The following is a 12751-nucleotide window of genomic DNA, read 5'->3' on the forward strand; positions in this document are numbered from 1 at the left end:
AATTTAATTAGCAATGATCAAATGCAATCCAGACTCAGTGTTGTGAAATATTCCTTTGGTTTCCTCCGATCAGAAGTTGAACTTTAGCATTGAGAGAAGCTGTTTGTACCATTTTCTACATTTTTATAGTTAGAAGCTGCAATTAGTTCGCCATGCTATCACTGTTCCTATTGTCTGTCTTGTTCCAAAAATGCTGCCACAAACATGATTTAAAGGTAGAGGCTTCTTCAATTCTCCCCTGATCAAGTTTTACCAGCCTGCTGATCGTGAAGCCTATTTTTTTTTAAACAGGGCAGTTACTCTAATTTATGCTTTAAAATAAGACTCTCAAACATAAACACAAAAGGATGTAAAGCTTAAAGCACTCATTTTCATGTCACACCATAAAGATACTTCACCACATGAAGTTGCAAGCAGCAAAGGGATATTGCTCATGAGAAAGACTGCCCTTCGACGTGGCACAGATCAACATCGTTATAAGTGCTTGACGTCACCAACTTCTTTAACTTCCATTTTTAAGCCCCCAGTTTAAAACGCATAAATTGACACTCCAGACTGGCTGAAAAAGATCAGGTAAGACTATTCAAGTATTTTAATGTAAAAATGTCTCAGGTGTCTCGCTCGTCTTAGTTACAGAGAGATAAAACATTAGGATGGGGGGAAAAGGGAGGTAAATGTAGTCATCACTTGTTTTGATTCTCCCTGCGTTTAACTCGCACCCATTCCCCCCCCCCACCATCTACCCCGCCTTCCATCTCGCTCTTTTCATGCCTCACCACCAACTCCCCCGACTCCACCTCACTCGCTCTCCCTCCACAGTTACCCCCACCCATTTCCACATTCCTCAATGAGAATAGCGACTAATTCAGCCTATTTGTATTAATAGTAGCAGCTCGCGTTGCTTCTCTAACAGCGGCAAAAAAAAAAGAAAAGAGAAAAAAAACTCAAATCACTGGAGTGGGAGTTGCTCTCGTGTTGCTATCGCCTGCTGCCGCCTTCGCTCCCTCCTGTGTGAATGCGATCACAGCTGCATCTTATGAAGCATTTCATTTAGGCAACATTTTAGTTAAGTGATTTATGCAAGTTTCAGGAGTCTGGGAACATTCAGGTGAGAAAGACCGCGGAGAAGCAATTAGCCTTTTCACTGTGTAGTCAGGGCAACAGCGTCATTGACAGACGTTCTGATTATTAATATTTCCCTGCCACTTACTGGGCTCGAAACTTTACATTGTTAAGAAAGCAACGGGAGACGAGTTGAGAATGTTCCTGCGTGGATATCTTTGTCATCGCCACATGAGCTGGTTCTCTGATATTTTTCCATTTTCCGATCGCGACCTTCAGCTGTTCGGTCCGACCAAATAAACGGCCAAACTCTGTTTAAACACAACGTGTGAGACACAGACAAACACCCACAATGGAACGAAAACTGGGCTGCCTCCTGCACATGTTGGAAAGGTTGTCTCGGTTCAGCTCTTTTTGCACACGTTTAGACTATAATAAACTTAGTTATGCTTAAAGGACACATTAAAATGAATGCCATGTTGTTGATGCATCCTGTTTTACAGCTCATCTAAGTTGGGATAATTGTTTCTATTCTATTTTCAGTAAAATAAACAATGTTGAGCGTTTGTCAATTTGTAATGTTGAATGGTGTGATTTAAACAGGTTTAGAATATTGCGTGTAGATATTTACAAAGCAAATTAGCTTAAATGTTTTTCTATCCTTCCCTAAAGATTTGTGCCTTTGTTGACAGTTATCTCAACCTTAACATCTGGACTATTTTTATATCGTAGAATCATTTCAATGGCCATCAAAGCTAGTTATAAGCGAGAGGATCGTTTATGTGTCATGTCTGATTTGCTGCATGAGGCACTGAGAATATCAAAGGAAAAATGCAATGTTGTAAACACCCGAGGGCTTTTAGTCAGAAACCATAAACGTTACAAAAAAAGTTGCCGAAAATCAAAAACAAAATGTTAATGTTTGTTTATGTTATTAGAGTTTCCGTTTTTCACAGTATTAAGTATGTCACAATACAGAAGCAGTCAAGAGACGAGTAGTGACTCTGGAAGAGCTGCAGAGACAAACAGAGAATCTGTTGATTGGACATTTATTATTAGCACCCTCCACAAATCCGACTTTTATAGAAAAGCTGTAAAAGAAAGCTGCAGATTTATTAAAATAAGATGTCATTTACACACAGACCAAATGAACTCAGGTGAATTTGTTTCCAATCTGTTTACAAAGCCAGACACAGCACGACTGCTTTCACCATTCATCAGAGCAGCAGCAGATCGATTCAAAACCGAGAGGCTCTTCAGCCATTCAAATCCACTGACGGTTTGAGAACGTGACACGCCGCTGGTGAGTCCAGGTGCCGCCCGCTCCCTTCCCGCGCCTCTCACGTCAGAGTCGACGTCTCCCGCTTCACATCCTTGAAAGAGATTTTTAAAAAAGAAGCTCCGGAGGGTGAAGCTGAAAGTGAGAGAAAGAGGTCTGCCTTTTCTCCAAGGTCAACCAGCTGCCACAGTCAATGAGCCTCTTCAGCCTGGGAGCCAACAAAGCACGGAGTCACTTCCAACCATGAATTTGTCACCAACCCCTCCTGCCTCCCTTCACTCCAACCCCATTGAACCCTCAACAAACAAAAACACACATCAAAAAGCTTAATGAAACGCTTTTCACCAGCTCATTCAAGATGTCCTCAAAAACCTGTTGGCTTCGGATTTTAGATTCAGTTTTTTTATTGGCGCTCTTGTTTACATTCTCTTCCCACAGCAGGCAGTCTCCATTGGCACTGTCTGTTTGTGTTTACAGCCGGGAAACCGACTCGACGCTTTATCAGAGGTGTTACGGAAAGGACAGTGTGTCATGGGGGAAGCGAGCAGCACGGTGTCGCACTGTTTTGGACACCGGATGACTCACAGAAGACAAATCAGGGCTGGTGGCATTTGAGAGAGGGCTCGTCCATTGCATTAGGACGGCGCTGTTAAATCAACAGCGCAATCATAATGCGTTCCCGCGGTGCCTGTTTTAGCAGGTCAGACATGAAATTGATTAAGGCATCGTCCAACCTAATTACGAGGAGAGGCTCCTCCACCGTCACATGTCGTGACTGTAATTTGTTTTGGGGGTTTTTTTTCCTCTCCCTCTCTCTCTCTTCATAAAAGATGATGAAAATTCCCAAAACATTAGGCCTCTATTTATAGCGCCTACTTTTTACAATTTCGAGTGCAGCATCGCTGTGACTGTTTCAAGTAATTTCTATATGACTCACCAGCACTCATACATCACACCATGAAAAGAGCAAATTCTCGCCTGCTTTAGTCGTGGCTGAATTACTTCTCATCTGGCCTGTCACTTTTCATGTCTTTTTCTAAGACATGTCCATTCTTCACTGATTGGGTTCTTTGACAAAAGTCTAAGAGTCAAGTGAAATGCTTGACGCTGTGTGTCGATGTAAAGAGAAAATATAGTCACAAAATATGTGAGACAGACACACCCCACCCCCATCGTACGCCTCCCACTACCTAATTGAGGTTTTTTTTTTACCACTTTTCAAAATAATGGCTCTCAGTAGGGTTCTCTTTAGTAGCTGCATTAGATTTTTTTTTGTCTGTATGACAAAAGAAAATTACACAAGATTGCCCATCATACAAGAGGCACAGCTTTAAATGCTTTGATTTTGTTTGTCACTCTCAGGTCACAGACACGTGAATGTCAAGTATATGCAGCTGAATTTAACCCTGCCTTTTTTTTTGCCTCCATGTTTCCGCCTCTGTCTTCTCTTTGTGTCTTGCTGGCTTGCTGTAAGAAACCCCCTCACACACACACACACATGCACGCTGCCGACGTGAGATAGCGGCGGCTGCGTATCCGCGCGTGCCGTGCGTGACGGCCCGTGACGTACCCTGTTACGTGCCGTCGGGTTTTAGCGCTCTGCGAGAAGCTGATTTTTGGGGGGTTTTTGTTATCGTCCGTGGGCATCATCGTCGTCGTTGCTATCAGCTGGAGCAGACGTGACGGGTCCCTCTGCGTCATTGTTCACTCCGAAACCTCTAAAACTCTTGCCGCCAAAGCTAGCATCACCAACTAAATGGGCGGGGAGGTAGCGGGTGGGGGTGTTGGGAAGACGACGTCAAAAATTACTCTGCTGCTTTTTAGTTGTGTCTCCTCTCTTGCCTGCCTCCCCCTTCTTTTCTCTCTAACCTCTGCCTCTCTATTAAATGTTCACTTCTTTTGTTTTATCCACTCTTTCTTGTTCCATCTCACTCTATCTTTCCGCGTGACATCCTCTGCCCTTATCCATTCTCCGGTTCCACCATTATCTAAACCACCTATCTCCTCATCTTTCCCCTCAATTCCCATTTCTCGTAGTCGGGAAGAATTTTATATCCGAGAGAGAAAGATAAACCTGCCACCACCACTAAAAAAAGAAGAAAAAAAACCTAAAAGCTTCCCCTGTGCACACAGTCAGCCCCCACCCCTGCACCCCTTCATTGCCACAACCTTCTACTCCCCTAATCCTAATCACACCACAACCGTTGTCATCAGCTCTTATCTCTCTCCACCAAATCTGCTCTGACTCAAAACAATTTCCTCTCATTTGCGATTTCTTTTAACCACCCGCACCCCCTTGCCTCCTAGAGCATCATCACCCCTCCTACCCCTTTCAAAGAAAACCCCATATTCCTCAAAAAGCTCTAAAATCACTCCCCATCCAGCACAAACCCCACCTAAGACACACAAATGCAGAAGGGTTGGGGGTGGTGGTTGACGTTGCAAGTGTTGCCATTAAAGAGTGACTGCACGGCATGTGTAAGCGGCGTCTTGCCAGTGTCATCCAGCGGGGCGCGACAAGAACTGCAGTGTGACGTCACGGCGCACGCCGGCTGTGATGGTTGGTGGAGCGTATTTTACGTGTGTGTGATTCTGTGTGTGCAGTTGGGATGGGAGAGATTTGAGGAATACAATTTGGTTGGTAGGAGGACCCGTTGGGCCTTGCTGCATCATTGATCCCGGAAAATGAATGAGAGCCAACATTTAGTGCCACCCCCCACCCCAACAGTCCCGTCCCTCCATCGCATGCTTGTCTTTGTACATTTTCTCTGCTTTTTTTTTCTCTAGACTTATTTTTCTTTCCCCCAACCAAGGCAAAAGGGAGTTGTTGAATCTGTAAAAATTAATTGAGTGTTTGACAAGATGCTCTTCAATCCTGTGAAGGAGACCCCCTAACTGTGTTTTAATGACTGAACCTAGTGGAAGGGGGAGCAAATACTCGTTGAATGTTTGATTAACTGATAGGAAATCCATTCAAAGTTCAATGAAGCAGCCTGGTGTGCCAAAAATTTTAAGTGTTTGAATTTGAGCAGGTACAAAAACAGCACCACCCACTGGGAGAGAGTTAAACGGGAGAGACAGAGAGGGAGAGGAGCACCTCACCGTGTGAAGTACGAAGTGTTACAGTGGCAGAACATGAGGTGTTCTACATGATGGCTCAACGGGAACCAGGCGTGTGCATGTGTGTTGCTTCATAGTGACAGGCGGTACATCTACTCAGAATGAGAAAAATAAACGAGTGTTTCTGAGGAGGGAACATGACATGAGTTTGTTCTGCTGTCTCTGCTGTCATTGTTGGATTTCAGAGGGCTGAACAGATGGGTGAAAAGCTTTTCAGTTTAATGATATCACTTATTCTGCACCACAGATGAAGTAGTAGCATCATATTGTAACTGTCGTCTTTAGTCAATAACCTGGCTGTCCAGTTTGTTTCTGGCTTTCATCATTTACTGTTCCTTGCAAAACCATTCATACCTCTTGAACTTTTTTCCGTTTTTCCCACATTGCAGCTACAAACTTCATTGTTTTATTTGGATTTTATGTTTTATCCCAACAACAAAAAAATTATGATGAAAAGACTAGGATTTTAACAAATAAAAAAATTATACATCTAAATAAATTCAGTGCAAGTAACTGCTTTCAGAAGTCACTAAGTAAAGTGAAAGTAATTTTTAGAGAACATTAAAACCTTGTTAGGTCACATTTGATGCCTTCAACTTTGTGTAAAGCCTCAAAATATGTTCAACTTGAAGGTGGTTGTGTAAGATTTTAATCCAAAATACATAGCACACAGTTCAGATTGTTTTTTTTTTGTTCATAAGATTTTATTTAGAAACTATTTATCAATCCAGATCCATTTCAAAATTTTGCACCAACATCTGTCACAATCCCAACAAAGCACAGCAAAGTCTGCTCTTTTTCCTTTCAGATTTGTTTACTATGTTTATTTTGGTGTTTTCTTGCACTTTTTGTGTTCTGTTATAATTTAAGTATTATTTTTAATGCTAAAAAATTACATCATGCATAAAGTGTTGGTTCTAGTTTTGTACAATTTTATCTGAAAAGCTGCAAGCTGAAAATGACATTTGAATTAAAAGCATTCTTTTCCTTTTAACATTTATAAGCCCTTGAAAATGTGTGACACCTCTCTGACATTTTGGCACCGTTTCTTCCAATAGCGAAAAGCTTGTTTACTTGCCAGCAGCACGACTGCTGTCCATTCTCAAAGTCTCAGTTATTGATTATCCTACTGGTAATTAGTTATTGATTACTCCCTGCGTTTCTGTCTGTATGTGATGGGAGATTTTAGCGTACAATCATAATTTAGTATGGCACTGATTCTTGTTTTCTGCCGAACCTCATCTGAGAATGAAAGATTTAGAGAGCGAAAACACGAGTGGAGGAGTGAGTAGACGGACTGAAACAGACGAATCACCTTCTCTGCTGCTCTGAGTGTTGACTCATGCTGCAGATCTTGCCTCACGAGTTTCAAGCTCGGAGCAAAAAGAGTGAAACGCAATGCTTTCTGGATGTTAGGTGACATTTAGATGCAGAGATCTTATTATTATGGTAATTGCAAAAATGATCTAATGTGAATGGCACATATATATATATATATTAAACAAAAAACGGATGCCTTGTATTCACTTTATTAGCTTGGGATCGGCCTGGATTGCAGGTTCCTAATTAGCCTGCTTTTCATTTAGAAAAAGGTTTTAAATTGTCGGTTTCCAAGAAGATTTTATTTTATTTTTTTTTAAACTGTCATTATGCTAAAAATGAGACGCAGCATTCCAACAAAAAAAATTGCTTGTCAGTGATCTGATTGAATTACTTGAAGGCATTATTAGATCATTATTTGATCTTGAAGAAGCCATATGGAGGTTTGTGCAAAATCCACATTATTTTATCTAAATTAATTCCTCCCAAATAATCTAAAATTTCCAGACATGCTTTAGCATAATTGGTAGATGTTTAGGTATTCTACATAAATGGAGCATTTGTAGGTGCTGTATTGGTTTTTCACTTTTCACTGATTACTATTCTTTGCACAAACTGACAAATTAATTGATGATGGCATTTAGGTTTCTTTGTGCGAACCTTTTAAAGCAGAAAAACTTGTCAGAAACCTTCTTGAGCTATTGTGAATTCTTTTGTCAAAAAATGAGACTAAATGAAAGAGTTTTGGGCACACAAAGGTGCTGCGCAACACATCACCTGCCGGAGCAAATAAGAGAGATTTATTCTCAATCGGCATCTTTTCAGTGATTCATTTCTATGTGAAATACTTTTATTGTGCCACAGTCTGATTTTAATATTCAAGCTTTTTTGTGGCACAACTTTAAAGAGACTTTGTTTTCCTTTCAATTTCAAATGGCCTAAATTTATTTTTGTTACCCAACTAAAATTGTGGTCTAAATGAAGTAGAAAATCTTTTTAAAAACATTTAAAACTGTATATTTAAAGCCATATTCAACTACATTTGTGTCTTTAAAGAGCCCAAACATGAGATCATGCATGTTCATCACTTTTTTCTTTTAGTTATCCAGAAGCAGAGGTGGACAGAGTACCCAAAAATTGTACAAAAGAGAGAGTAACACTGCTTCAACATAATTTTATTCAAGTAAGAGTAAAAAGTATCCATCCAAGAAATTAAGTATTTGGTAAAAAAGTCCACTCAAGTACTGAATAGCTGGTTAAATCATTTAATATTTAAAAACTACATAATCAGACAGACCAAATTATGAAGTCAAGTGGAAATGACAATAATTCATATAAGTAACAAAACGTAGCAAAATCAGGCAAAAAAATTTTTTCCAAATTAGTTTCTGTCAATAAAAAACTTATAAAATATTAACAAAAGCTGCAGGTTTGTGTCTGTGTCTGGTAAATCTTTGGTTAAAACAAACATGCAGAGAATCCAGAAATGCTAAAATATTTTAAATTTAAAGGAAAAGTAGTGATACTTAATAAAATTACTCAAGCAAAAGTTAAAAGTACAACATAGTCAAAACACTCGTAAAAGTAATTTTTGTCAAAAATGCTACTCAAGTAATGAATGGATATACTTTATACATGTTGATCCCAGAAGGAAATTCACAATATTGTATCTTGATATTTCTGTCTTCTTGTCAGATGCTGGAGTGAAATGGGACAAATTCTCTGTTACTCACCTATTACCAACTGTATCCTCTTCACCGTTTAGAAATAAAAAAAAACCTCAAACCATCAAAAACAATCTTCTTCCTTCAAATTAAGCTGACATTTGATAAGATGCAGGGTTTAATCAAAGCTGTGCTGATATAAAAATATCTCATGTCCCATTCAGTCCACATGTGTGTAATTTACAGTTGCTTGCTTATTATGTTTATTTGTTTTATTAGTTATTTAGACTCAGTTGTATTTTGTTCAGTTATTTATTTTTAGAGATTGTGTTCAGTCATGAGACTTGCTTAATTTAAATAACCAGGCAGTTTAGTTATGAATGTTAGTCATTTAAATACGCTGGTAGTCTTTGCATATGTAGTTTATACAATAATTAATTCCTGTGTGATTCTCCAAACACTTTGTTTCTCTTGCTCTCATTAACATTTACGTATTATGTATGATCTAAGTGGAAGTAAGTGGGGCGCCAGGTGAACCTTTTCCACAATATCAGCGCATCATATTCAGACAATGCTGCAGATTGGCTTCATTGCTAATCACACATCAAGTAATTCAGAGTGAATTGTTTGGAGCTTATTTACAATTTTCTCTTTTCTGTTTGCCAGAGCGACGCTCAGCTGCATGCGTCGATCTTTATGGCGGCTCTGGGACTCAATTCAGCTTCTTGGCTTTGAACGTGTCTTTTGTATCTGCATCCTCACAGGCTGCACAGAACGGTTGCCGAGCAGCATTATCAGTCTAATTAACCCCATTTAGCTGGGTTGAATTTTGTAGCCTGCCTTTATTTGCCAGCTGCAGGAAGGTATCTTCAGAATCAGGTGCAATTCAAGACCAGAAATAGTGACTGTAGGTCTATTAGGGACAAGATTGCTTTGTGTACTTTGTTCACTGACGTTGAAGCACTTTGTGGCTCGCACCACCAGGAAATATCTGAAAAAACTCCAAGTATGGATTAAATTTCAGTCAATATTCTGCTGCTAGGAGTTTTGTGACACTTTCATTTGCTGTGTTCTTGTTTGTGTGCATCGACTCCAGAATGTAAATCATTTATGTAACTAAACTTTAGCCACTGTTCCCAGTATTGGTATTGTCCAGTAAAAACAAATACAATAATAAATCATACTGAAACTTCTCAGGTGAGCCATAAGTTTATCCAGGTGTCCTCCAATGACCTTTATAGCTAATATTGAATTTGTTCTAAAAAACGTCAATTCAACAGGTAATGGCTGAGTTTGATTAGCTTTGAAAAGTGATTTCTACTACTTTAAACTGCCTTGAACAAGTACACATATATAAAACAACTAACTTATTAAATAAATGGTCATGTTGTTATTTCTAATGCTAATAAAACTAATTATTTAAACTAATAAAAGGTAGTGCACTCTAATCATTTTAGCTTGTAAAATCCTGAAGTGCCTCAGAGACTACCAAAACATTTCTTACATATCTTTATGTTATAGCTTTTTAGGATAAGTAATAGAAATCTGTTAAAGTCAGAATGCATAGCTCAAAGAATTAAAAAAATATTAAGTTTGGCTTTAAAATTTGGATAGGTGCATCTTTATTTTTATGCTTCAGATTTATCTTAAATACAGAAAAGTGACAAACATTTTCTCTGGGTTTAATACAATCCAAGCTGCCACACACTGCTGGTCAGCTGGTTAAAAGAAAGCAGGTCCGTAACTGTCCTACTTTCTTGTCAATGTATTGTTTTAGCTACAACAGAAATAAGCTTTTTTTTTTTCTTCTGTTACTGAAACTATTTGTCTGTGGTTCGATTCCCAACCTTGGGATCTTTTCTCCTGTTTCTTCCCATTTTCTGTCTAATAAATGTCAGTAAAGGCCATTATCGCCACAAAATGTCTTTCCTTTAAAAAGGCAGTTACATCATAAAATAAATTTTGTCAAAGATCTTTGGAGAGCTCATGCCTACTTTAGTGCATTTCACATTCCTTCATTTAGACTTATAAGGCAAATGTTATTTTTTATGCTAATTTAAAAGAAAACATAACATAAATATAGCCTTTAAAAATAACCATTGAAGCCAAATCAACACTTTAAAAATCTTATGTATATATTTATGTATATGGTATTACTATGGTATTTTAGTTTGAGTGTTTTCTGCTCCCCTTAATCTGAACAATACAGTATTATTCGACACACAGCAGAACATTTCACAGCTGTTGTTCTGCATTCACACAGTACACAGAGGACCTTTGTTTAAAGCGTCATCCATCATTAAAGTCACTCTGGATGTTGCTCCTCTCTGCTTACTAAAACGATGCTGCAGCATTGTCACTGTGTGCCTTCGAAACGCACAAAATCTGTCTGTGTATCCTACGCTTTTTCCTCCACAATAAAACACAGTCAGGTTTTTAATTTAAACATTAGTCACAAAAAAGTGAAGGAAATGAAATAAAATTTTCATGTGCAAATGCTGCTTGAGCTTATGAGACATACATTCTCTGTTTTATAAAATCTGAATAAAATCCATAATTAAAAACGGTATTATATGTTAAATTTAGGCCACAGTGCATTTTTGCATGCATGCTTTCATCATCAAAGACACAAAGGCTGTTTTTTCTCTTTGATTTATTTTTCCTTTCCTTTGATCTTTGTTGCCAAATTTGATTCTAATGAAATGTCTGTGCGCTCTCTTCGCAATATGCCAGATAAAAACATGTCCCAGTGAGCAGATCAACCACCTGTTCCTCTGCCAGAGCTGATAACTAGCTTGCTACGGCTCATCAGGGACGAACCGGGCATAAGTAAAACAGTTCACTCAGGTTAACTGTGAACAATTTGTCAGATTTCTTTTTTTCGTTTATGAAAAACAATCTGACAAATTGATTTGTCAGATCTGACAGATTTGTCAGCATTTGCTGTGTGAATTTGGTAAATTCACACAGCATTTACCAAAATTGCTGTGTGAATTTTGGTAAATGATTGATGCAATGTCAGTTTCTGAAAAATATATGAAAATTAGGTCATCAAGAATGCCAAGGTTTTTGAAAGGTTCTACTTTAAGGAAATCAAATTCACTCCAAGAGTCCAACATCAACTCATCCAGGAGGTTAAAAAGAAGCCAGAACAGCATCTAAAGAACAGCTGGCCTCACCAAATTGGAGTATTTGGGATTCAGCAGTGAGGAAAAGTCGGAGCTAGACAGTTTCAAGGTGAAAATCCTACAGGCCTAAAGGTACAAAAATACTCATCTCAAATTTGTCATAAAAAAACATCTTCACCAACAGATATGTTGTTGTTTTACAAGACCAAAGTTGAACTTGTATGTATCATTACATTCGTCATAAAGCTACGACAGGAGGAATACAATAACTCAGACAGTCAAACCTGCTGGCGATAGTTTGATGATCAACTTTGTTTCTTCTGAGAACATACAACAAACTGATACTTATATTGGTGAAACCATAAATACATAACATAAAAACCCTTTAATGTGTCTTAATTAAAACAATTAATCTTGCAAGAAGAGTGTGCCAAAATTCCCCCAAAGCAATATAAAAACTCAATTCCAGTAATTGTAAATTCTTAAAAGCAAACAACTAATTATTTGGATCAGAGGACAAGTTCTTATTCAGACTGGTAATCATTATCTGATGTTAAAAACTGCTTGATGACCTAAAACATTTAGATTTATTTAGGTTGTAATAAAACTGAAAAGCAATGGAAACATGTCAGGGAGCAGATACTCTTTCACTGCACAGTCCTATCTCCCGATGCTAAAATGTCAAAACTTAAACGGCTTGTTTCGTTTCCTCTTAACTTCCTCCGAATGTAGCTGATCTGCTTCTTTATGTGATGCACAAGAAGCTACATGCAAGTAAACATAGTGTGTATGCCATATCGAAAATGATGAACAGTAAAGTTCACTTTAGAGCATTCCTTTCTGCATGCTAAATTATTACAACTAAAGCACATTCTGGTGAGTTTTGATAGGTATCTGTATACAGTATGAAGCCAGATCATAGATGAGACACTACTCTTACAGCAGACACTTCTTTGTTTTAGTCCTATAAAATGCAAAATAATGTATTGTTATTCAATATGTAAATCAGGTTGGATTCATACATGGACACATTTTGCTCATCAGCGGAGATCTTGCCAGAGGCTCCTCACAGAGACTGCAATCTTGGCCTACTTACCTCCAGAGACTGCAATCAGTAACATGCTGTGGCATCATTAACAAGCGGAAAGAGACAAAAATCTCCTGTCTCAATTGTATTT

This window comes from Poecilia reticulata, chromosome 14, assembly GCF_904066995.2.
Source record: "Poecilia reticulata chromosome 14, P_reticulata-male-v2, whole genome shotgun sequence".
Lineage (NCBI taxonomy): Eukaryota > Metazoa > Chordata > Actinopteri > Cyprinodontiformes > Poeciliidae > Poecilia > Poecilia reticulata.